Source organism: Apostichopus japonicus, chromosome 1 (assembly GCF_037975245.1).
Source record: "Apostichopus japonicus isolate 1M-3 chromosome 1, ASM3797524v1, whole genome shotgun sequence".
In the NCBI taxonomy this organism is placed as follows: Eukaryota; Metazoa; Echinodermata; class Holothuroidea; order Aspidochirotida; family Stichopodidae; genus Apostichopus; species Apostichopus japonicus.
The window spans coordinates 17639400-17663639 of NC_092561.1; the positions used below are offsets into that span (position 1 = coordinate 17639400).

The window sequence follows — 24240 nt, forward strand, 5'->3', positions numbered from 1 at the left end:
GAGATGACGGTGAGGGTGACGGTGAGGGTGAGGGTGAGGGTCGGTGAGGTGAGGGTGAGGAACATTTGTGGTCTCCTTTTGAAAATTCTACAAAGCATCTGACATGCAGATCTATATTAATCAGAAACTGAACTTTGCACAACAGCAATTCGGGCTATGATACAAAGTTGGCTCTAATTTGCGATCTTCTTTGGTTTTGTAATTTGTAAAATATTGGACTTAACTTTCCTCACATTGTATACTATACAACCACAGTGTCTTCCAGAAGGTTCCTAATATACAACATGTACAGTATATATCATGGTTAGATCTTATCTTCATACCAGCCAACCTCCTAATCTATCAAGATAGGACTACCACAAATCTGAAAGAAAGATAGAACAACTTGTAAACATCTTTTCCTCATCCCACCCCCACGCCCCCAATCCCACCCCCCACACCCGACCCCCCTTAAAGAAGATTGATTGCACAACTTGTTTTCAACAAAATTTACAACATGTACATCCACTCTGTAGCAGTAGCCTTAGGGAAGTAAAAATATCGCCATGCCGACCAGTAGTTGCAAATACCGTCTGCCCGGATAATCTGCAGCAAAAATTTGATATAGTTTTAAGAGATGGCTCTGGGAAAGTCTATCTAGTTACGCTGCCATTTAATCAAATCATCTGTTCTTTCCGCTTTTACCAATTTAGCTCTCTATATCCCGATGTATACAACACCTCACCACAATGGTTGCCTGGCTTAATATTTACTTTGTACTATACTTTTGTCAATTTTGTAAATACAATTATCATGCAAAAAATGTCACTGACAATTTTCCTGCGAATTGGATTAGCTTCCGCAGAGAGCCTAACTTACCAAAACTTTCGTCTCTCTGGGCCATTGGCACTTTGTAACAAGGAAGGCAAAAAAAATATTATACTGTTTTCAAACCACAAGAGTACAATAAGAAAGAAAGAATTTTGCAAGGAGTTTCAGCAGGTACTGTATTGGTATTAAGGAAAGGGTTCAGACCGGATGAAAGTACGAAGCTGTGCGCGGTAAATACATTAGGTTGACAGTGACACAGCGAGCTCATGTCTGATGTAAGGTTATCAAGTTAAACAAAACGCTTTAATAAACTCAGAATCCCGAGAATGTACGGTATTTGAGGTATGTGAATAATCACCAGCTTGGTCTGGGTTGACAAGCATATTTCAAAGCGAGACAAGGTAGAACATCTCTGCATAGAAAACAAATCAATTAAAGGGATACGGTATACACAATTAACAAGACTCTTAAAGAGGTACTACGTACAGTACCTAAAACAGCAGGGAAACTTCGAGCAACAGTTCTTGCATCTAGGGGAATCTTAGTTACTTTGTAACATCGGACAAAATTCAGAGCCTACAGTCTATTGCTACTGTATGCAAAATTAAGTCACTAAATTAGTCGCCTGCAGAGTACATATTGTGCATTTACTGGCCAAGTTATATATCAAAATAGGAGTTGGTCATAATTTGCTTCAAACATTATCAATTTTCAGTTCAGGTTTGCAGGTGCATTTAAAGACCACAAAGTTCAGGTTTAAAGACCAGAATACTCTTTTAACTTTCAAGGAAGGTTATCAATATACTAACAACTATGCTAGAAAGCTAAATTATGGTCACCAAATTTCACTGACAACTTCCGAAGGGTTTCTCTTACATCTGCTTTAACTTCTCTGTCTAAGATTCTAGTCCACAGCACCAGCAGTTTCGTACAATGCTTGCAACTTCCCAGAACAGTATGTTTTTACTATAAATTTCACTATTAAAATTACCAAGTAAATAGTTACTTCCAAATGGTCATTCAGGATATTGTCCCTATTACAAAGGTACTGTACATGCCAGACTTTATTCTCTACAAATATATAAAGAGGCAGTTAATTAAACAGTTGTCGATGACCAGTCATAATATTACTTTCCAGAATAATGCTAAAATTAACAATAACTTTCACTACTTAAATGAAAGAAATAACTCTCGAATCAATTTTACATCAGGAGCACTCTGGTATTTCATGTATGTATGATTAAGATGATTAAATGTGCTTTATATCAATCCTTATAAAGCCATCTGATATAATTAAGTCAACACAAACAAAAAAAAACATTAATTATTAATATGGATCGAGAGAGGAAATTTGTGCTTTTGTTATTTGATCAAAGAACGGACAGAAGAAAAAGGAACCATTTGTCATTTTCATTTCTGTTCATGCGTACAGTACATCACAAATAACACATCCTATTACTGTAACGTCTATCCTAATAGACCTAATAGAGTCAAGTAAGATGTTAAAGAAGACTGTCCCTTTAATTTCTGGTAGCATGGATTTATAGTGTGACAGACATTCCCAGGCTGGATTCAGTTGCTGACAACTTGTCTGAATCAATCATGCCTTACCAGATAGCCTGATATGACTATTAGGAGATGGAGATAGATGAAATTGCACATCCTCCTCCTCCCCATCAGTATCCTTCTCATCCATCCAGATAACTGCAGATAGCTGACTCACTGAAGTAAACCATTAACCATGAATAGTCATAATTTTTATATCAAGAGTAATCTAAGCAATGGAGAAAAGAATCCACAACACTATTTATCTATTAATTTTATATAGCTATGGAAACCTCTCTTCCTTAGCAACCATAATACATAACTACTGTAGCATACCCAAAAAATTTGAAAGTTTGGATATAAATTTATGATGCTTACCTGTCTCCATTCTACATATGCACTCAAATCTACGTAGCTTACAAATGTCGGTAACATTATAGCACTGTGCCCCCCCATTTCCGTGCCCCCCATTTCCATCCCCCCATTCAGGAATGTTAAAGTTCGAAAACTAAATTATGTCTGCGTCGATAACCACATTTCTAAAGAATAATAAATGATTGTTCAAAGTTGATCACAGGTGACCATTGTCTGATATTTCTGGCATATTTCAGGAGCAATTATATGAATGAACAAGCAATTTATCTTTCCTTTATACTGACAAGTACTGTCAAGTACTCACTAACTTGATCAATGCAAAAATGCAGCAGCAGTAGCCATCTTAACAATGACATAGCAAATTGACAGGTTCATAAACTGTATTGTTGCCCAGTTTAAATCAAATTTATTGCCAACTAGTTTACAAATAGATTCAATTTAATACACACTATAGTCCTATACAGTACATGCAAACATATATCATTAAGAACCTACAGTAATATAATATAGCCCGGTACATGTACCCAAACTTATTATTATAAACTAATTGTGGAATTGCATTGGCATTTGATAATCAATTGATGCCCCTCTATAACACATCTGAAAAAGGTTGATTGACTTTGGGTTATTTTATTCTTCTTTTGCTGCATCTGTTAGTGAAACTAATAAAGAACGCACTTAGCCTATATACTCAAGCTCACAGACTGAACGCACTTAACCTATATACTCCAGCTCACAGACTGAACGCACTTTACCTATATACTCCAGCTCATAGACTGAACGCACTTTACCTATATACTCCAACTCACAGACTGAACGCACTTTACCTACATACTCCAGCTCACAGACTGAACGCACTTTACCTTTATATACTCCAGCTCACAGACTGAACACACTTTACCTTTATATACTCCAGCTCACAGACTGAACACACTTTACCTACAGTATATACTCCAGCTCACAGACTGACCAGTTTACCTACATACTCAGGCTCACAGACTGACCGCACTTTACCTACAGTATATACTCCAGCTCACAGACTGACCACAGTTTACCTTTATACTCCAGCTCACAGACTGAACACACTTTACCTATATACTCCAGCTCACAGACTGAACGCACTTTACCTACATACTCCAGCTCACAGACTGAACGCACTTTACCTATATACTCCAGCTCACAGACTGAACGCACTTTACCTATGTACTCCAGCTCACAGACTGAACACACTTTACCTATATACTCCAGCTCACAGACTGAACACACTTTACCTATATACTCCAGCTCACAGACTGCATACAGTACAGATCTAGTATCGAAGCATTTATGTGACATTAAAGTGTCTGTGTAGAGCTAAACTGATTGGCATACAACGCACACAGTAACATGAGTACAAGTGCACATAGAACTTCAACAAGTACAGCGCAGGGTCCCAGTTATTAATACGAGTGAAGTAATACCAGGCCTCCGATATGAATGTAAGAAAGACGTTCGCTGCAATTAGGCCTCAATTATGAACGGGAGAATGAGCAACTACAGTAGGCCCCATGTCAGCATGTGAAGAAAATATTACACACATGTATGCAGCTATAGTGTGTAGGAGAAGTACTATAGAACATATTTCATTTTCACACAATAACAACCAGCTTTGTAACAGGCCAGTCAAATGTATTTGCAGCCTTGTATATATTAAAGTAAGTGCATCTTTGCTAACACCCAACTGAATATTACAGTAGTAAACACATTGAGTACGTACTATGATGAAGTGATTAAAGATTCATCTTAACCCCCGTGACCCTGTTCCTCTTTCCCCTTCCTCTTTTCCCCTTCCTCAACCTGCTCCCCCTCTGCTCCAGTCCCTAAAACCCCCATCCTCCACCACTTTTCTGAATTCACTACCAAATCTGTGTCATTCTTATTAAATTCCCCAAATAAGAAGATCTACCAAATCTCCATGACTTTCATTTTGCTGCCAAGGTCACACACTCTTCGTTTTGCATAATTTAATCTCTGCACATTTGCACAACAAGCCTGCATACATACTGTACTGTACCATTCAGCACATGTACTATATAGCTATCTAAAGCGACCAGTGACTTTGATTTAATATACAGTGGTCAGTTGGTCACTTACATTATTGTCATTATATATATTGTCAATTTGAGGAATTTGGAATTTGATAATTAACTCTTCACTATAATCATGTATTGAACTGTATTAAACTACAAATTCCATTCGGCATCTATACGAAACCCTATTAAGCACTATGTGTTGCTACCTTTCTTACGTACATACACGTGCCAGATCTTTATAACACCCCCCTCCCCCAACTCTCTCCGGCCACTGCCATCCCCTCCCCTCCCTTCAATCCAGCATTGACCAAATTCGGTCTTAAACAATCAGAGTTACTGTACATGAATTCCAAAAATTATATTTATATCATACTTACACTACACTTTGATTAGATGTTAAAAAGGTTAGCCAAATTTTAAGAAACACATTCATTTGCGGTCTCTGAAAACCAAATATATTTCTCGTTTAATATTGATCATCGGAAATTTACGAGAGAAACTCTAAATCAATAATTGTAGTAATTAATATGGAGGTACTGTACTGGAAATATCGACGCACCAAACTGCAATACAGACTATAGTGATGATACAGGTATGTCATTACAAGCATTGTTATCCAAAGTTGTCTATGACTGTTTATGTACATTGTACATTACTTCATAAGGAATGCCTTGATCAGCAACTGCATGTCCAACAAGGACCAAGCTGTAGTTATGTGTGTTCAGTAATTAGCAGAGATACTGTATGATATGCTACTACCCACACTGTACAGCATAGCATCACTGAAACACATACCATACACAGCACCTATAATACTGTGTACAATTTACACATATGTGCAAGCATGTTGTGGACGTACCTGTGTGTGGACGTACAAAGCGTGGTCGACCTGGTAAAATCGTTATCAGTGAGATAGGATCCAAGATAACAAATTTGTCAGGGCTGGGTGATTGATTCTACAGTTCCAACGAGATATAGCTTATCAGCATGGCCCCCAAATATGCTAGTAAGTCACATTATGGTCACCCATGCTCAAATTTTCAACAAGCATATTAAAACTGTATGCCTCTCTGAAAGCAGTTTATCCACACCAAGATATTTAATTGTCTCATAGAGTTAATTTTTTTTTTATTAATCTGGGAATCTGGGAATAATCTGGAGGATTGGAGGCTCTAAGAAAAGGAATTTCCAAAACTTCTAGCATTTTTTAACAATAATACAAAGTTGGGGCAAATTAATACTGATGATATTTAACTATCAAATTTTCAGTAACAATTTTTTGGGGTGTCTTGGTATTCCTTTTGGACTCCAAAGTGTATTAATTTTAAAGCAATTTTTTTTTTAAATGTTTAGGTCAAATTTTGGGATTCTTTATAATAGTCTAGGAAAAGGGCAGCAATAAATATTACAATATTTGCAGTTTTTGCAATATTTGCAATATTTGCAATATTTGCAATATTTTGCAGTACAAAATTTGCAGTTTATTGTTATTACAGACATGTGGATGTGAGAAATGTTTTTAAAAAAAAGAAATTGGGGGGAGGGGGGAAAGAAGGTGGGGGAAGAGATCTCATTATTAATTATACTGAAACTAAAATTTCATGTCAGAATAAAATCTGACAGAGTGATCACAGGAATGATTTTATCTTGCATATCCAACTCGTCCAGCTTCTGTCCCTCCCGTTTCTTCTTTCATCCCTACTCCTCCACGTCCAGAGTCAGAACAGATGAGATGGCCGCACTGTACACAAGAATCCTGTAGTACAGTACCTCAATCACACCAGCACAGAGTATCGTAAAATGGAAATCTATTTCCAGTCTGTAATTATAGTTTGTATATTTTACATGTTTTCCACAAATATTATTAATAATCCACTTCAAACTTTATTCTGGTTACAAAGCTTTGTGGCCTGTAGAGACATTAAGGTCAATCATGTTTGTATTAAGCAGCCAAGTCAAACAGAATTGGTTCGTTCCAGGTGTATAAACAGCTTGTAAGCGGTATCCCTAGCTACATACAGTAAACATATCAAAGGAAAATGATGGTACATGAATGATCTAGCTGAAATGAAAACCTCGCTGGATATTAACTGTGGCACGGTTCAACATACATCTACAGTAGTACAGAATTTGTACAGTCAGGAACATGTACATAAACCAAATGATCATGGAAGGCTAAAAGGGTAAAATATATGCATTAATTACTTTCAATTACTCTAAGGCTACAGCCATTTAACCAGTGAAACCTTTCGTGTACCATAGATTTGATATAACCAAAATAAGTTTCCAAGGACAGTCTTAAAATGAGACTTTTCTTCACCAAATAAATTTGAATTGAAATCTGAAAATCAAATGATCAACAGTCTAATTCTAGAAAATGTTTGTCATCCAAATAATACTGTATATGCAGAGTACTTACTGCTATTTCAGCCTTTTATTCCTGTAAATGTTAAAATGCAAACCCAGCAATTTTATATACATGTATCATTTTACAACATTTTCTCACATAATATGACTGTTCAATTAATAATTGAAGATGTAAAAAGAAATTCTTTTTCAGCTTTTTAAAGAGAATGCCTTTGAAAAATTTTATCAAAACCTATCAGACAGACTAAATATTGATGAAAAATTGAAAATAATCTACTTTTTGTCCACTTTGTCACAAGATTTAAACTGGATAATCAGTGTAAAGATTACCGTAATAAATTATAACACAGTTGAATCTAGACGATTTTGTCGCAAATGCAGACATTCCTTATTTTGTATGCCATGGTTAGTATTTAATTATTCAGTTACAAATTTTAGCAACTCAGCGTTGTTCCCGTTAACTGTACCGTAAGTATTTATTTTTTTAAATTTTGCATTGATGAAAGGAACTGCACATTATATTACAAAATGATGATAATAATGTTAAAATAATGATCCAATATTCATGTGCAGAGCTTACAAAGAGAAAATTTGAGATCAACTTAAATTTATACTGGCAGCATATATACTAACAATATTTTACTGTATAATCCTGAGCAGCTAGGTTCTGCTTTCACGAGCATTGCAGGGTCGTCTAATTTGGCTAGATATTCAATATCCATTAATTTTGTAACTTTTTATCTCGTACACATTTTAATCCATCATGCACGCCCGTGTACCCAGAGAGCAAACAGAATGCCTAGATGCTGTACTCAATTACACTGTCAAACACTGTTCTAAGCAAACCTGTGATAATTGCAACATTTCCACACTTTAATAAACAACTCTTGTTTTCAAAATGATTAAAGATACAAAAACATTTTAAAACACAAGACGGTGGGGTAATAGTTGTGACAGCTTTTAAAACAATATTACAAAACAGCGACAGGGTGATTACTTTAACGAAATGCTTGTTTGATTTCAAACCTGATCTCTTCCGCTTGTTCAATACAGGAAGTTGTTGGTGTACGATGAACGCATACAATGTAGACCTACTGTCCACGACGATGGCTAAGGCGGACATACAGTAGTAAGATTAACGATTACTTTGGCTGTTACATGGCTTCCGTCGATCACATTTAAGTGCAGACATCATCAGATAAGGTTCCATTAGTCAATTTGTATTAGACTAATTTCTTGACTTGTTCTTCTGATAACGATTGCCTTGTTTTGTTAAGCGCCTACAGCAGCTACTTCGTGTTTCTGATTTGGCGCTGTATAAATCCACTGGATTATTATTATTACTATTATTATTATTATTACTACTATCCAGCTCTGTGGACTACCTAGTGCTGTGAATTATACTCATCTTTGATGGAATATCTGTGTACAGTAGGTTATGCCTTTCATCCCAATTACCCCAATCTGGTCCCCCCCCCCCCCCTTCCCAAACTCCTTTTCCTCTTCACCGATAAATATTTATATCATCAAATCCTACAATTTGAGATCCTCTTGAGGAATGAATGTTACATAAACACAGTAGTCTGCAGTGTTTCCTTTACAACAGAAGTTGGCATTTGAGATTCCAAAGCAGAAACTGCCCTTAAAATGTTGTCTTCACTGTTTCATCTGTGCACAAACCGTTGCTGCTAAGTACTGTATTTTGGATGGACTTTCAGAGGTGGACAGTTTATGTTTTGAGTTTACTTTCAATCTTTCCTATAAAAACCCGTCCAGAGAAATAAATACAGTGTTAAAGTCAACACAGAAACAGAAACCATTCTAGTTTTTTCATAATGACATTTATTTTGTAAACAGGTCTCTATTCTTCAGACTACCTTCAATGGTCTACAATTGACAAGTTTCAAGGTTTAGTGGTGGTTGCCATGGAAATCACCACTACAACAACACACTCCCTCAAATAACCACAAATTTAATTGAAAGCCAAGTTGATTGTGTGGAAAGACACTCAATAATAGGAAATCTATAGTTGCAGGGTTTGTAAGTATACCTTTACACGGAATGACCAACTGCATATCGTTACTGAATCTTCACGACGTGTGGAGGGGGAACTTTCACGGCATTAAACTTTTACAGAAGATGGATTCTATATTAAACATGTAATGTATCAAAGTATAAAGGTAAAACTTTAAACAAAAAAAATTTACTTTAAAAAATTAAAAACAAATTAAAAACAAATACATACATCTAAGGTTTTGTATCATATTGGCACTGTTATGACATCACAGACGGATACTATGACGTCACAGATGGATACTATGACATCACAGATATCCGCTATGACATGACAGATGTCCACTATGACATCAGAAACGTACACCAATGTTACAGACCCCAAAACATACCACTTTTAAACTACAGTAGAATTTCTCCCTTGCAAAGCTATGTAGATGCTGCTTAGCTGTTTTTGGAAGTCGTTCATCGTAAATATTTCTTGAAACTAAATGTCCAAAGATGATACAGTAGTTGGATTTGTGCCTCTTTTCAAAGAAAATTTAAAATGTTTTTAACGCAGTGCTGACGAGGCCCGGACGGTCTGTAAGGCCTAACGACCTACCACACGACATAAAGACTGCCAAATCTCTCGCCATATTTAAGAAAATTTTAAAAACACATCTTTTTAGTTTCTCTACTTGATTTTGCCACTTTTATATACTTGTGGTTTTATCTAGACTGTTACTTTTGTATAACTCTTTTTTATGTGCTTATCCTTTGTTTTGTTTTTATAGGTTTTGGTCTGTTTTATAGTCTTCTCATGTTTTAAGATTTTTGTGTTCGTATTTTACATACTGTTTAATATTCCTTTATGTGTTTTCTAGACTTTTTATTCCTTTGATTTCTGTTTTTTTTTTTTTTTTGCTATTATTTTTAGGTTTTGTAAAGCGCCTAGAGGCCTTTTGGTATTTGGCGCTGTATTAAGCACTTATTTATTTATTATTTTTATTATTGTTGCTGTGCTAAACTCATTGCTCAACTGTAACTGAAAATGTTGACGCTTAAGCTGACACAGATGGAAACTTAGGAGTCTGTAATGTCTTATATTAAGTTCTGAATAATGAAAAAGAAATTTAAATAAATAAGAATAATTACATTTTGAGAAACTCTTTTCATATGACCATATATATACTACTAATGCACAGTAAATACCTTTTATATTATAAAGACAGTTAAATGCCAGCTGATTGATTGAAGGTCACTAATTCTTGTCTCCCAGTTTTGGACAAACCTTTTAAGCTCTCAAGCACGCTCCAGTTAACTGAAACCACTTATTCCCAAAGCAATTAATAATGTCAATTTCTTACATTGGGCCATACTGCAGTACTACTCCTATGGTATAGCTTCATAGCTTCCAGTTAACCAAGGGTTTTATTACAACTTGCTGCAATTACAGTAATTTATGGGGGATTACAAGGGGAACATAAAAAAAAGAAAAAGTAATAAAAAAAAAATTTTTAAAATGGATAATTAAAAATTTGAAATATGATATTTGACGAAATGGTTGTGAATTTCAATATTTTTTAGTTTCCAGCTTGGGCGATTATTCTGAATATATATTATTGTATTACACTGAATATACTGGATATTCTGTTCGCATCTGACAAAGAAGCAAAAATTAATTTTCACCACCATTGCGCGGTGCATTAAGTCAAGTTTGTAGAATTCTAGCAGTTTTTGGTCTCACTGCTCAATAAATGTGACCATTTCCTGGAGACAAATATTCTAAAAGTCACATTATTATGTTTAATATCATAATTTTCTTACAACAACAAATTTAGGTCATTTGCAAAAATTATACATCTACTCTTTGTTTACAATCAAATATACTATAACATAAAATTTAGCATAGATATATCAACAAAACCATAAATTTAACAAATTCATTATTTCACTGTTTTTTGGGGGCCTTTGAAATATCAACTCTGTTTTGGTAGTGAATTATATTAATGTCGGTAGTTCTGCACATTGGCAACATTTGTCATTTTTCATTGGTATATTTTAATTCCTTAAAATTGTAGACAATTTTTTTGTCATTTCATTCTCAGTTAGTACGGCAGTTAATGTTCCTTGATTAATTGAGAATATAAACAACAGCTGGTAGGTAATTTTCAACAAACTTGAAATGTAAACAAGAATATAATTATTCATGTGAACAGAACTTACCCAGTTGCCTAGCAACATGTAACAGAGAAATGCACAAACAACGCTGTGACAAATACTGTGAGCAATAAAAATAAAATGTTATATAAACGGTATGAACTGTATAAACCGGTAAAAACGGTTAAAACCGGTGTGTACGGTCTAAACCGGGGAAATGGTATAAATGTGTACTAAAATGCAGTATAAATGTGTGCAGGCCTATTCAACGAATCCACACAACTTTCTAAGCACAGAATAATTTGTTAACCTACTAGATAAAATGTTCTAGTTATCAAACAAGTTAGAGATAAGAGGTCGAGTCGAATTTAGCAAAAGGCTAAGTCATGTTATTTCTAGCAAAGTTTAAAAGTGATGAACCCTCACCTAGTTTTAATCTTGAAAAACAACTCCACACAATCAACTTAAGAGAGGCTCAAGTGTAGGAAAGGTAAAGGCATTTTGTAGTCTCTCTCTCTCCACCTACTAGTTAAAGGTAAGCCCCTCAAAGGTCTTCTGTAACCTTAATAGTAGACTACAGATCCATGTGTATAGTAGTCAGCTGAAAGAAGGCCTCTCTAGTCAAGCAAAGCACTGAATGGCAGCTACTAGCCTACTACATACAGTATATATGTGAAATAGAACTCTACTGTAGCTATAGCAAAGATAAAGGCCCCTAACCTACTGTAGTAAACCATAAAAGTCAATTCCACATACATGTGTTAAAGTGAAAGGTGGACTATAGCACAGTAGGTTTAAACACCCACAAAACCAAGGTACTGTTGGTAGATTCATTCTGTATGTATCTAGTAAAGTTGCAAGTCTCTCACATATATAGATCTAGAAATGTGACTAAATTAATTAGGTACAGACTCCAATAGTGCTTTTAAAGGGGTAGCCTAGTCTAGTATTTAGGTATGGACTTAACTGCATCAATGGTTAGTAAATATACATAGAGTAGTACCTTAGACTATCATAGATCAAGTACAGCTGAAAGGTAGAAATTACAGGTAGACTACTCTGGCAGTCACATGGACTTTAAATAAAAAACATGTCAAATGGTGTAATCTAGTCAAAAGTGGGCCAGTAAACAAATTTTACAGACCAGTCACATTAAGTTGTACAGTAAATAGAAGCTATTGGCCAATTATTTTTGTGGGTAAACTGTACAGCATTCAATTGTCAAAAGGTGTATACATCTTAGATCCCTTGTTCCCTCTGCCAAATGTTCCTTTCCTAACCCTGCCACATCACTCTCCCCCCCCCTCGTTCATCAACCTCCTCCCTCCCTCCCCCTCCCGACTGGCAACCAGAAACAACATAAAGTTATAAATTGATGTAAATCTGAGACATGCTAAGGAGAGACCAATTGCAAAACTTGCAGTCCCAGCAACGGTATAATTACATGCTCGTATCTGCAGGCCTATAAACAGGGTGCAGTTTTATTTTCTTTGGTGTTTTTTTTTTTCGTTTTCGTTTGATTCCTTTTCTTTCCTTTTTTTGGGCTCTCTTTAGAGCGCGAGATTCATTTTACTCCATGCCCCGAACAAAAATAAACACCAGAGTTCTTTGGGGTCGTTGTGTGGGCGCAAAGGTTCCTCCTTAATCCCCCTTTGTTCTCCTAACAATGGACAACTTTCAAAAGGTGACGATAAGAATAGAAGTTGGGTCCAGGGTGGAGATTTCAGACAGAGAGACGCAACCATGCAGGGCAAAGCTAACAAATTACAATGCCTACATTAGGCAACCGCTTTTATTAGGCGACTATTAACTAAACACTAGGAGTCAAGTGCCTTTATTAGTAATTTGCTGTAATTTTCAAAGGCGGTATTTATATCATATAATGTCTCTTTACATATACATGAATGTCACTAGGTCGAGAGCTGAAAAATTTAACAATCTTAGGTTTGTTTATAAGAGATATAGTCCAGATTAAACTTTATGTTTGAAAGTAGAACATAGTTATACCGAGCAGTCCTGGTGGAATCTACGTTCGATGAATAAAATCAATAATAAGACAAAATTTTAAAAAAATTGTTCTCAGTGCACAACTATTACATCATTACACCCTGATTATTTCTAGTTTATATTTGGTAAATTGGTACAAAGAAAATGTCAATTTCCGAAAAGTTGTTATCAGGAAAACAATAGATAGATGCAAATTTGAATACCATGAATATGAATATGTTCCTCCTTCATCCTTTTCTAAAAAGGTGATTTTGAAACTTACCTCACGAACAGTAAAAAGTAACTTCATATCAAGCATACAGTAGTACCCATACTGTAGAAGCCTATAGCAGGAAAGGGGGGTGGGGGAGGTGGGGAGGGTGGAGGGGGGATGGGGGAGAGGGGACAAGTGGAGGTAAGGCAAGGGTTGATATAGGGAGAAGGAAAATTTGATTGCAGCTGTAGTATTAATGTAGAGCGTTGTTGGGATGTACTCATGTACAGTATGTCTTTTGAGGTAAAGTATACTTAGTTTTACTGTACATGATCAAACACACTTAAATATCACACTTTTAGCATACTGTATACTGTAGTTTTATCTTGTGAACAGTATTAAAAGCCAGTTAATGCAGTGAAAAGAATTCTGTTGTTGCTATGGAAAGTCATCTAGTTATCTAGAGAGCTAATTTATTATATTTTAACATTTTTATAATTTATTATATTTTCATTCACTGCTTAACTACAATGCGTTTAGTGACTTAATCAAAATAAGAGATCCCCCCCTACCCGCAACCTTCACAAGATCACATTTTTAATGAAACTGATATCTTTGTTTTTTATAATGATCCTTCAATATTATATTTAGAGAGATTTAATTTATTTTTTATTTTTTTCATTTTCTTCAGGATACAGACTGGTAGACAACTTAACGTACAAAAGCTGGAAAGAGAATTGATAGCAGATTGAATATCCATCAAAGGTCAACTCTGCATAAAGTATTGAAAAACACCCACAGCCCGCCTGTGATCTTAGGACAGATTTCCACCTGGTTCACTGCATATATAAATATATATCTAATACACTGCAACTTATCATTGAGAACTGTATAGCATTGTACGCTGATAAATATTATACATAACATGTCTCCAAATCATTCTCCAACATGTGAAACTCATGTACACAGTGACAACCACTGAACCATGGCTATCTGAGCAGATAGATGGATGTACACACATATAGTTCACGATGAATCTGTACGGATCCTCGGCGACCATGTACAAAGCACGGGTCCACATCCAGTTCAGTGGAATTTGAGCAGGACATTGCGCCGTTTCGAAATTTTTCAATTTTTCTAATCTACTGTTCGTTATATCATACTCATATCTAAAACATCATCTTACATTTATTTATGTAACAATATCTTGCTAGAAATACAATGTCAGTTTTATAATCAAATGACTACACCCTAATTCATTATAGAGCTCTTTATTAGTCTTCACCATGTGAAGTCCAATGGGTGAATTACTATTCTTGAAATCCAATATTTTGATGACCGGTCACTCTTATTCAAGGTACCATATAGTGTTGATTATACAGTATATATTGGAAAACTCAAAAACATTTCCACAACCGCTTAAGATTATTAGAAATGAACTTTAGTTAAACTGTGGAAGGTGAAGACACGTTGCTATACATGGGACTATTAATACCATCACAAAAATTCATCATTGACCTATTTCAAACTGATGCACATAAAACTAGATATCATATTCTATCATTCGTTTATGATATCCATCCCTGGAACAAGTGTAAGGAGAGACCCAACACAGTTCCTGGTATTTGGTTCACCTCGTGAAGCAGCTTTCGTAGCTAATTATAAACCGAATCAACATACAAATTTAATCAAGATATCAATTAGCATTGATCAAAGTTAAAGGCACCCGCTTGGTTTCATTCACGAAACTGCATGTGATGTCATTGTCCGCACATAGAGTATTGTACATTACAGAAAATATAAAAAATTGAATGGACAAATAAAGAATAATATTAACAATTATAGCGCATTTCTAGACTCAATGATGCAATACTTGGACTTAATCAAGTCTTCAGCCTTGCATTACTGTGTAGGCTCAATGATGCTATACTTAGACTTGATCCAAGTCTTTTTCTTAGTTACTTGGGGACATTGCTCAGGACAGTCATTTCAACCAGAGAGACTATAGACTATGGTTTCCTCCCGCCCCCCCCCCTCCCCCCACACATTTAAAGGAGATCTATAGAAACCCATCATATTTGGCTTATATTTTTTTTCTTCAAACTTTAAAAATGAAACTTTGCATTAAAGGGTTTCATGATTATCATTTTTTAATCTCTCAAACGAGAAGGCGATACAAGCACTTTTGTAACCTGATAACATTCTATTTGCATATTTCTCTCTTTCAACGAGGAAGAGAAATACAACATCAAAGATCAATTCAATATTTAACTGCCCTACAAATGCATACTGTAAGGCCAAATTAATAAACAACTAGTCGATCGATGAGGACAATAATATATTACCAGCAACATCCTTGTGGTCTTATATACTGTAATCAGCCCCTTAGTACTCGCCCATACTGTACACAGCTAGATGGCACAGGTCTACAACGTTAGTCAGCCTACTGTATCTTGACGAATCGCAAACACACTTTGGAACAAAGAACGTTGACAATCAGATAAACAAATTAGATAATTATGGAGCTGTATACACTGGAAATTAATTTGCTGGAGATTCCCAGGCTGATATTTTCAGAACAAATCCCTTGAGTTCAGATCACAGGTTAGTTCTAAACTTGACTTACATTTACTAACAGCTTACTAATTGTACACACACACATTGTCACTATGAATACTCTAGAATAATATGGGCTGATTGCTATGCGTACATATACAGTATCAGGTGTATATCTACTGAAGAAGATTTTAACCTTAGAACCAAAGATTCCACACTGTAACGGTTATCCAAACTTTATTTGTGAACCGTCTCCATGGTTCACTACCATTCTCCAACCATCTCCCTCGCCTTTCCAACCACCCCCTTACTCTCCATCCATCCTTCCCTCTCGATTCCAACAATCTCTCCTCTCCAACCATTCCCCCTCATCTCCTCTCCAACCATCTCCCTCTCCTCTCCTCTCCAACCATCTCCCTCTCCTCTCCAACCATCTCCCCCTCCTCTCCAACCATCTCTCCCTCCTCTCCAACCATCCTTCCCTCTTGTTTCCAACAATCTCTCCTTTCCAACCATCTCCCTCTCCTTTCCAACCATCTCCCTCTCCTTTCCAACCATCTCTCCCTCCTCTCCAACCATCCTTCCCTCTTGTTTCCAACAATCTCTCCTTTCCAACCATCTCCCTCTCCTTTCCAACCATCCCCACTGTGGATTATTTTGCAGGAAAACAGTGACCTTCAGGAAACTTACCACATGTGGGAAAGAAAGCTCCGTAATTTACTTTAAAAAAAGTTATTAACGAATCATATCAACCAACTTCAAAACAGTTTTGGGTTTAGAATTAGGTTTTTAAGTTACATAGATAATCTTCCTCTCTTCAAAATTGGTTATTCTGTTAACAACTGACTTTCTGTGTTAACCAAAATATATTGCAAATATATATATTACACTGAAAATCAAAACGAACAATCTGTCCCTAAAATATTAATGTCACGTTTAAAGACTCTTTGTAAATATTATGCTGCAGCTGTATTTTAGCAATTTTTTTCAAAATTCCTTGTCTGTAAATCCAAACCTTGTTTAGTTTATACCAGACTATGATGCATAGTTGTTATAGAAATTACACATTCCATAAATAAACAATGTAAACAAATAATAAAATTTATTCACTTTAAAAATTCAATGATCACTTTCCTTTATGGGTGTTCATAACTAATGTGCAATGTCAGTAATATTAATTTCATAATTTGGAATGTATTCATATTAATAAAAGTATACTTCTTGCCCCAAAGGCATGTAGTCTGAGTTGCTACTTTCTGTACAGTAGTCTAGCGTTTGTACCAGATTTCCCCCCATTGAAATGTGGTGGGGACAAAATTTTAATGTTTATAGTGTTTGTTGCAAATACTATGTATCCCACGTTACACAGCTTTTCACACTAAGTTTTAGGAGTTAATATGCAGTCCTAAATGAAGTTAAAAAAAAGATTAAAAAAAGATTATATGATATTTCTGAAAGGGTCAGCATATATAGTGATGTGTACGTATACATGTACTGTATGCACTTCTTAATTTTCGGTATTGTAAAAACATCAATAATTTTTAAAGTCACAAATCCTAGCGATCCTAATTAATTGATACCTACGGTAATTAACCCTGGTCGTGACATTAGCCATGTACTGGGAAGCACATACAGTACTTGTTGTATACATGTTTAGTTCTGTTCAATGTAGTTAACCCTATGTTAACAATGATCAGCTTCAGCAGAAGGGCAGAGATGATGGCAGGGAGAGGGCGGGGAGAGGGTGGGGGAGGGGTTGCCATTTCAATCACCCCAAGGACTACTGGAGCAATACCATTAGCTCTCAATAATTCTGAATATTTTCACCTCCTATTAACCTCAAAGACAGTTTAATAAATAAGAAAAACAAATGAAATATTAAGCTTGATCAGAGGAATTAGTAAGTCGGGCATATTACAGCCTCTTTGAAGTGAAGGCATTCCACTAAGGAATGCATGAGATAACTTTTTACTGATATAAATCTACAGATGTATATTTAAGCCCACCAAAGTTTTGCTTTAAACCTCCACTAGTTAATGAAATTTTAAAATGCAACATTTAATGCTCATTAAAAATGTATGAACATTGTATTATTGTTGCAAAGAAAACAAATGAAGAAATTAACTGCTCCAGCCGAGTAATCTAATCATAAAATTCCTGAAATATATTTGACCTCTCGCTAACACCCTTTGTGGTTAAGTCGTCTCAATTGATTTCTGTTTTTTCGGAAGCTTTCTTTGCTGTACGGCCGATCCTCGTAAAAATTTATTCTGTCAAACATCTCCACCAATTATCACCGACAATAGAATGAATAAACACTAAACAGTGGCAAAGCAAATTAACAAACACAATAAAAGCCCATAGCTCGGTTACACTTTATGTCTTGTAGCCGATTACCTGGAGATGCTTAAACACGTCAAAATCAGTCCGGAAAAATATAAGATTGGATTTAAACCGATTCACAGAATTTATCCAAGAGTAGAAATGGAGGAACCAGTAACACCATATGTACAGTGTCATTTTTCCAATCATCACCAAAAAAACAAAAAAAAAACCAAATAAAGATTGTGTACTCACCCAAAGGAAACTACAAGATTTATTTTTTCCACTCAATTTTATCTCTGTTTTCCAATAAATATAGATTATACACGGATGATGGTAAATATGATTCCCAGCTTAATTCCTCGACTAATTTTAAGGAGATTATTTCACAAGGAGAGACGAAAAAGAAATTCCTGACTGTATCTGCTTGAACAGGCTAAGAGGCAACAAGCATCCACAATGCTGAGCGCTGCTGGTTTTAGACTGAGATGTAGCACGTGTGGCCTGACAGAAATCTAACAATGAAGTGACTTGAAGCTGCACACAGTGTGATGACTAGCAAAGACCAACCAAAAGAAGCCAATTCTTCACAGTAACCAAACAACACACACCACTCGCACACACACTGCAGAAGACACACCAGCATGCTAACAAGCACACAATATTGTACAGTTAAGTACTATGACATTTCTGAATGGTGAAATCTGTATACTGCACACTACATCTATATATATTGGACTGTTCCATTCAGGCAGCAGGTGACAAAAACTTCATTCCCCCCATTAGCAGCATCTGTTCAGAATTTAGGCTTTTATCTGTTTGGAGAGTAAACAATTTCCTGTTAGCTCAGCATGTTTTAATTAATGCACAAAGGTGTGTGTTTATGTGGGGTGGGGGGGGGGGTGTTGAGGACAAGTCGACAGACATTAAACACACTAAGACCAGACAAATTAGAAGTGTAGATATAAGCATAAACATGTTTTACTCTTTTTTTTCCTTTGATACCATCCATGTTGGAGCAGAAATTTTGACACGGCGTTAAAAAAAAAAACTTTTACAAGAGGTTAACAAAAGAGAGCAATACAATGGAAATGGGATCCTTATGGTAGCTCTAGCCCTCTTGTTCCATTGTTGGCTGCAAATACAATAAATGGCAATATTGATTTAACTTCCCGCCATAACAAATTCAATGCTTTGTCTGGTAGACAAGAGGCATTTGAGAAAATGATGTTGCCTACCCAAATACATCTGTAGGAGCTGGGTGGCATGGTTGGCTGTGTAATTCTATGCAGGTCTGGAAATGTATGTGTGGGAGGCAGAAGGGGATCACCTGGCCCTGTTAGTGTGCATGCACTACCACATATCAGATGTAGAGGTGGGTAGGGAGGAGGGTGGGGAGGTTGAGGAGGGTAGGGAGAGTGGGGAGGGTGGGGAGGATGGGGAAGATGAGGAGGGTGGGGAAGATGATGGTGGGGAGGATGGGTGGGTAGGGTGAGAAGGGTGGGGAGGGTAGGGAGGAGGGTGGGGAAGAGGACCGGTGGAGGGCGGATCAAGGCTCGAAATTTATTCTGAAATATTTGGATGCTAAAACGATCATTGAGGTGAAGTTCTTGCCCCACCCAAATCAATAGTCCCTTATACATTTACAACTTGGCAAGCACTGTCAGCCCAGAATTCCATGCATAACATCAACATTGAGGACCAGCTATGATTTTATATTGAGGCTATAGCCTAACGCTAGTTATATATTCCGTAAGGTACTTGCGCTGGCAGTGGTGGGGGGTATTTGAATTCACACAACTGCTACTCTAAATTAATTCTGTATCATTATTTCTAATGTCATAGTACTGGGGAAATATCATCACTGCACTATATATCATTTAACGCTAGTAACATTGTGGTCGTGTGCATTGACGATAATACTAGCATACCAATTGGTAGTTTGGTTACATACCTGGTCATGGTATACATAGTAGTAGGCTAGGCTCATGCTGTAGATGTGATGTCATGCATGGGATTCCGGGCATACAAGGCATGCCTTAACAAATCATTCAGTTTTATTTAATTTCAAAAAGTTTCAAATTGGTTGCCTTTTTTTATATCGTGGGCGGGGTGGGGGGGGGCGGGGAGGTTGTTCAATTATTAAAATGGGAAATGCAGGACTACTGTATCAGTCAGCTGGTGAATTGCCTTGCTTTGAGATTGTCACTACTATCCAACACTCAAGAATTTTCAAAAAAAAAGAACTATACCAACTGGAGTAAATGATTTAAAAGAAATAAAATTTAAAAAAAAAAGACATTTACGATCTCTGTCATATTAAAGCTCTCGAAAAAAAAAAAAAACTTTGATTAAATAGAAGCTTAGCAAAATGAGGCGCCCCCTGCGATAGCGACTGCTCCTCAATTACAAGGATACCGATCTTACAGTAGTTTAATCTTTCTCTGTTTCAAGTCAATTTCTCATCTTTCAAATGTTTCAGCAAATTCATTTTCCAAAGTGACAAACGTTCATCTGGAGCTAAAAGACGAATAAAAAAATATCACACCAAGAGGACAAAGAAGCCCTACGACCCATCGTCTATGATGCAGCTTTGTCGCCATTATCGTATCGCCGACTCCGAAGGACAGCTGAGGCCAGAGAATCGCTCGTAATGACTAGCGTAAATCGATCAAGTGCGGAGAGTTCGCAAGGCTTTAAGAAGAATGTCTCCCCCACGAAGAGAAAGAACAAAGTCGTGCTCCTTACGAGACATGGCAATTGTTTTTTTTGGAAGGGTCATCCTCTCTAAAGGCTGCAACGACAGTGATTTTTACCCAATGCTGAAAGTTTCCAACAGTGTATGGTTTGTATTTAACCTGCAAACTGTAGTAAAATCCTGCTCTGGACTAAATATTCCAAGCACTTGGGAGATGGTTGAAAGTCAACAATTAAATATAATTATCATTCATGGGGAAATAATTCACAGACCGTGTAATTGTGTAAACTTAAATTGTTTTAATAATCACTCCAGTATTTTCCAGAGTATATACAGTATAATCCCAAGCTCAATACAGAATTACTCTTTGTCTTTAATATTAATTTATGCATGAATCTCCTAATATGGACAAAGTTGCTTTTATCTAGAATTAGTTTCATTTTCGTCTCATCATATCTCCAGTATTATTTATGACAATTGATGATTAATGTGTTTTTGTGCCATTGTATCAATTTGATTTGATATTAGGCCAAAGTGTAAGTTTACAATACACTTAAATGATCAAACAATGGGATGGGTGTTAATTATTCAAGCCTGTTTGATCCTCCCGCACACTGAAAATACAAATAATCCAAACAGCTAAAAATGTTGATGATCGATATAAACTGTCGACTGGCCCTAATGTACATACATACTGTAGGTATACGACATACATACGTGTGATTTGGCGAATAGGGCTCGGAACCTCAAACGAACGAGTTGATGAGAATTCACAAAAGTATTGAAATATTCCCAACTGGTGAATCAAACTAAAACTGAAACCTAAATAGCATCCTGCACTTTATAAAAACTTACAGCAACAACAATTTTTATCTTCAATTTCTTTCTTTCTTTTCAATCTATTTCACAATCAGCCGTTTCTTTGCCAAGATACCATCCTAGAAAAGGGTAACCTTTCTCTCTCCCCAAATGCCTTTGGGAACGAAACGGGCCAGCGAGATCCGTATTCAATGGTTGCATTCTTCTAGCTCAGCGTACTCCATTTTCACTCTCTTTCAAATCATACCGTTGCCAGGGGCAACCATTGATTACCTGACAAAAAGGTTACTTCCAGGCACATCAATGCTTTGATTTTTTGCCTTTACAATGAATTTCCAACGATGTTTAGTTTTCATTCCTTTCTCCAATGGCAGGGGCAGAGTATTACTGTAGATTGTATGCAGCTACCATAAAGAGGATCCCTCTACAAGGTTTGTTCTCACATCTCACTTTCATGAACGAAATAACAGGGCAGTCAATAGGTATCCTACATTAAAGGGTGTGAAGACTCGCGCAAAAAGCAACGTCTAATGCCGGTAATTTGACCTAGTTTCGAATGAGGTGTAACAGAAGTGTTAAACACCACCATCGATCCCACAAAATACACACACAGCTTGCTACCGTCGGTAATTAGACACTAGTGTACAGTCAGTAAATACAGCTGCGGTCAATACCCACAGCACAGTCTACAAACGATACAGCGATGGACATCTCAGGTCCAGCTAAAGATAACAAGGTATCACGTTTCATTACTGTCTGCATTTTGTAGCGACACAAACGAAATGTCACTTGCAAGCCACAGAGAGTTAACTTTTTCAGATGGCCACACGCGGTTTGGGGCGAGTCTTTAATGCCTTTAAAGCATGTAATATTCTACAAAAATCATAAAAAAAAAGAAGTTTGAAATACATAAAAATATATGCAAATCAATGCAATAGTTTTCCATCTTAGCCTGCAATGTAGATTCAATTTTGTCACGGACAGCTTTCAAAAAAGGAGAGTCAAAAGGTATACATTAAAGCAAGTAATATTCTACAAAAGTCATAAAAACTAAAAACCTTTTGGAAATACATGTATCAGTGATGGACCTTGGGTAAAAAGAAGTCGCGGAACCTTGCAAAAATTGCGGTATAGGCTCCAGTTTGTGTATGTTACAGTGTGTTAGGATAATAGTATTTGTCCCTGAGGTAGGAAAGAAATCACGGATATTCCGCGGATTCGCGGAAAAAGCTCATGCCTGATATATGCAAATCAATGCAATAGTATTCCATCTTAAGCCTGCAATGTAGATTCAACTTTGTCAAGGACAGCTTTCAAAAGTTATGTACATGTGAAGGTCTTCAAAGGAATAAGAGAGAAGGAAAACACCTTTTTGAAGGCACTCAAGAGAAAATATCAAGTGCAAGGATTCTTCTGGCTGGTATCTATAGCAACCGTATACATAAATGCTATGGAAGGTACAGTATTAACCAGCACTCCAGCAGCACACATTAACAAAAGTTTCCATTTCTAATGTATCTTCTGACTGAGCAGTCGTAACATGAAACAACTGATAACGTTAGTTACGACAAACGAGAAGGAATCAATGCCTCTTTTCTTTCTGTTTGTGTACAGCAAGAAGTAGTTCTGAGGAGGTTTGACTTCCAGTAAAGTTGGGCTGATTTTCAAACGTGTTGGACAGAATCAACAAATATGCCATTATAAGACTGTTCAGTATAAAGCTGAAATAGCTATTGGTTCTTCTTCAACAATTTATAGACCTGAACAAAAATGATACATACATAACACATCTTGGAAGTGGTTTTACGGTACAAATTTATACATCTTACATTCTGAGATTAAATTTAGCCAAAACTATGATGCCCTCATTTTCTCAGTCCAGGTTATATTTGTTAACACTAAACGTGTACATAACAATCGTTAATAAAATAGGCCTACTGGAAATTACTTTGTCTACACAAAAGTCTAAATTTCACCTCCAATATGACAATTAACAAAATAGCTACGGAAGTCTTCCAGAAACATTTATGTAATTATCCTTGAAAAACTCTTCTACAAATGATACATACACTTCCCTAAATTGAGTTCTACAATGCTTGCAAGGAACTGGCAAATTTTTTGGCAATCCAGTTTATAAAGAAATTTGCTTTCCTAATTGCTGCAAGGTGCCGAGGAAGGTTTTCATGTTCAGTCCATGACCAGTACATACAGTGTTTTAAGACATTGTCTTTCTAATAGAGTTCTGCACATGCTTGCTAGCTGTATATAGCTGATTGAATGGTCTCTGCATTTAACTAGGTAGACTGGTACATACAGTTTTT

At 36.3% G+C, this 24240-nt stretch overlaps 1 protein-coding gene across 16 annotated transcripts in view; it reads right to left on the minus strand.

Annotated features, from left to right (window-relative positions):
- The window catches only part of LOC139969451 (CUGBP Elav-like family member 1), a 195688-nt gene that overhangs the window by 119556 nt on the left and 51892 nt on the right, over positions 1-24240 (minus strand). For 3 of the 16 annotated variants that reach the window (XM_071974529.1, XM_071974514.1, XM_071974573.1), the window contains exon 1: positions 18658-18927. The exons of 2 other annotated variants lie outside the window; for them this stretch is intronic. The gene's annotated coding sequence lies outside the window, so the exon portion shown is untranslated. Of the gene's footprint in view, positions 1-18657; positions 18931-24240 lie in introns of those variants that run through there. 11 more of the 16 variants (XM_071974504.1, XM_071974478.1, XM_071974564.1 and 8 more) reach the window with 7 other exon arrangements.